At 44.5% G+C, this 3,140-nt stretch overlaps 1 non-coding gene across 1 annotated transcript; it reads right to left on the reverse strand.

Annotated features, from left to right (window-relative positions):
• Positions 1-2,749: 2,749 nt before the first annotated feature.
• Positions 2,750-2,886, reverse strand: LOC119927499. The gene has a single exon (XR_005450496.1). It is a non-coding gene; the product is annotated as a small nucleolar RNA SNORA7 (small nucleolar RNA).
• Positions 2,887-3,140: the final 254 nt, after the last annotated feature.

Raw genomic sequence — 3,140 nt, forward strand, 5'->3', positions numbered from 1 at the left:
ACGATTGATTGATTGTACTTCCCAAGCACTTAGTACAGTGCTCTGCACACAGTAAGTGCTCAATAAATACAACTGAATGAATTGAATTAAGTGCTTACTATGTGCAAAGCACTGTTCTAAAAGCTGGGGGATAAAAGGTAATCAGGTTGTCCCACGTGGGGTTCACAATCTTATTCCCCATTTTCCAGATGAGGGAACTGAGATCTAGAGAATTTAATTGATCTGCCCAAGGTCACACAGAAGACAAGTGGCAGAGCAGGGACTAGAACCCAGGACCTTATGACTCTCAGGCTCGTGCTCTATCCACCAGGCCATGCTGATTCTCCAAGGCATCAATAGGCTATGGAAGGGAGAGTCAAGCAGAAGCCTACCTATTCCATTCTTAGCTTGGGCAATGGCTAGCAAGTGGAAGACAATCTGCTACTTGCTAAAAGTCACCTGTTCTGGGCAGCAGCTCCGTGGAAGTGAGTCGAGCGTGGAGACTCAAGTTAACTTCATGGAAGAAGGTCATGGTAAACCACTTTTGTATTTTTACCAAGAAATCTCTACGGATACCCTGCCGGAATGATTACCGATGGAGGTGGGACATTCTGGGAGAGATGCGTCCATGGAGTTGCTATGGGTCAGAGACGATTCGACAGCATAGGAAAAAACAAGACAATTGCTCAAGGGGTTCACAATTAGAGTGAAATCTCCTTGTGGGCAGGGAGAAACAAGTTGTATCTCCTTACTATAGTGGTCGTTAAATCCCTTTACTCCTCCTCCTCCTCCTTCTTGCCCTCCTTCTTTTCCTCCTGCTACCATTACTACTACTACTATTCATTCATTCAATCGTATTTGTTGAGTGCTTACTGTATGCAGAGCACTGTACTAAGCGCTGGGGAAGCAGCGTGGCTCAGTGGAAAGAGCCCGGGCTTTGGAGTCAGAGGTCGTGGGTTCAAATCCCGGCTCTGCCAAATGTCGGCTGTGTGACTGTGGGCAAGTCACTTCACTTCTCTGGGCCTCAGATACCTCACCTGTAAAATGAGGATTAAGACTGTGAGCCCCCTGTGGGGCAACCAGATCACCTTGTAACCTCCCCAGCGCTTAGAACAGTGCTTTGCACATAGTAAGCGCTTAATAAATGCCTTTATCATTACAAGTTGGCAGCATATAGAGAACCCAGGACCTTCTGTCTCCCAGGCCTATGCTCTATCCAGTAGGCCATGGGCCTGGAAATTAGAAGGTCATGGGTTCTAATCCTAGCTCCACCACCTGTCTGCTGTATGACCTTGGGCAAATCATTTCACTTCTCTGTGTCTCAGTTACCTCATCTGTAAAATGGGGATTATGACGGTGGGCCCCATGTGGGACATGGACTGTATCCAACCTGATTACTTTGTATCTAACTCAGTGCTTAGAACAGTTCCTTCCACATTGTAAACGATTAAAAAAACATAAAAAACTACATCTACGCGCAGAAGTAGTGAATGCTTAAAAAATGCCATAAAACAATAATGATTTTTAATAATGTCATTACCCTGTTGACTCACATTCAATGTATTTGGCCATCAACTGGCATTTTGAGGATGAACCTGTGCATAACCAATCTTTCCAAAGCCTACATTTGTACTGTTGATTTTTTTTAATCTGTGTACTCTCTTGCAGTCCTCCCTGTCAAATATACTTGTTTTTTGGATGATTTCTCCTATTTGTCATTGTCATTTTGAATTGCATTCCTGTCCTGTTATTTAAACGATCTGTAAATCCATTGAGTACATTCTACGTTCATTTATCCAGCTCATCGATAAGGATATTGAATAGAAATGATCCTAAGCCCTGCCCCAGGTGGACCTTGGTCCGCTGAGAAATGCTCTCTGGGTTTGACCCTGGACCCTTGAAACCTATCTAATTGGTTTCCCGATTGGTCTTCAAAAGCCACACTGGCCTCTTCCAAGTATCTTATGCTCTTCACAGTTTATGCATTGGATTGTTTGAACCAATTCTTTTTCATTGTTCTCGCCCAAGCAGTAAGTAAATGCTCAATAAATACCATCAAGTGAATGGTTTCTTAATGGTCTGTTAATAATAATAATAATAATAATAATGGCATTTATTAAGCGCTTACTATGTGCAAAGCACTGTTCTAAGTGCTGGGGAGATTACAAGGTGATCAGGTTGTCCCACGGGGGGCTCACAGTCTTAATCCCCATTTGACAGATGAGGTCACTGAGGCCCAGAGAAGTTAAGTGACTTGCCCAAAGTCACACAGCTGAGTCTGTTAAGTGCTTACTATATGCCAGACAATATTTACCCTAGCATCCTCCTTAGAATCCACGTTACAAATCAGAAGGTAACCGGTATCTTTCATTCCTTAGGGATTTCTCTCCTCTCCAAGTTTTCAAAAATGATATCTAATGAATATATGGCATCAGGCAGTGCTTAGTATAGTGGCTTTGCACACAATGAGCACTTAATAAATATTATTGCTACTTTTAGAGAATATTATGGTACTACTACATGAGAAGCAGCATGGTGTCTTGTCTTGTCTCATGTCGTTGAGTCGTTTCCAACCCATTGCGACACCATGGACAGATCTCTCCCTGAACGCCCTGCTCTCCATCTGTAATCGTGCTGGAAGTGGATCCATAGAGTTTTCTTGGTAAAAGCATGGAAGTGGTTTACCATTGCCTCCTTCCACACAGTAAACTCGAGTCTCTGCCCTCGACTCTTTCCTGCTGCCGCTGCTGCCCAGCATAGGGGAGTTTCAACCTGAGCAGATTGTCTTCCACTCACTAGCCACTGGCCAAGCTAGGAATGGGATGGGGAGGCCTCTGCTTGACTCTCCCTCCCATAGTCGAGACTGTTAGAGTACTGAAAACTCTCCAGGAGCAACCCTGAGAGGGGAGGCATGGTGTAGTGGTTAATAATAGTTGTGGCATTTGTTAAGCACTCATTATGTGCCAGGTACTGTACTGAACTTTGGGGTAGATACCAGCAAATCGGGCTGGACATAGTCCCTGCCCCAGGTGGGGCTCACATTCTCAAACTCCATTTTACAGATGAGGTAACTGAAGCACAGAGAAGTGAAGTGACTTGCCCAAGGTCACGCAGCAGACAAGTGGTGGGGCTGGGATTAGAACCCATGACCTTCTGATTCC

Source organism: Tachyglossus aculeatus, chromosome 4 (genome assembly GCF_015852505.1).
Source record: "Tachyglossus aculeatus isolate mTacAcu1 chromosome 4, mTacAcu1.pri, whole genome shotgun sequence".
Classification (NCBI taxonomy): domain Eukaryota; kingdom Metazoa; phylum Chordata; class Mammalia; order Monotremata; family Tachyglossidae; genus Tachyglossus; species Tachyglossus aculeatus.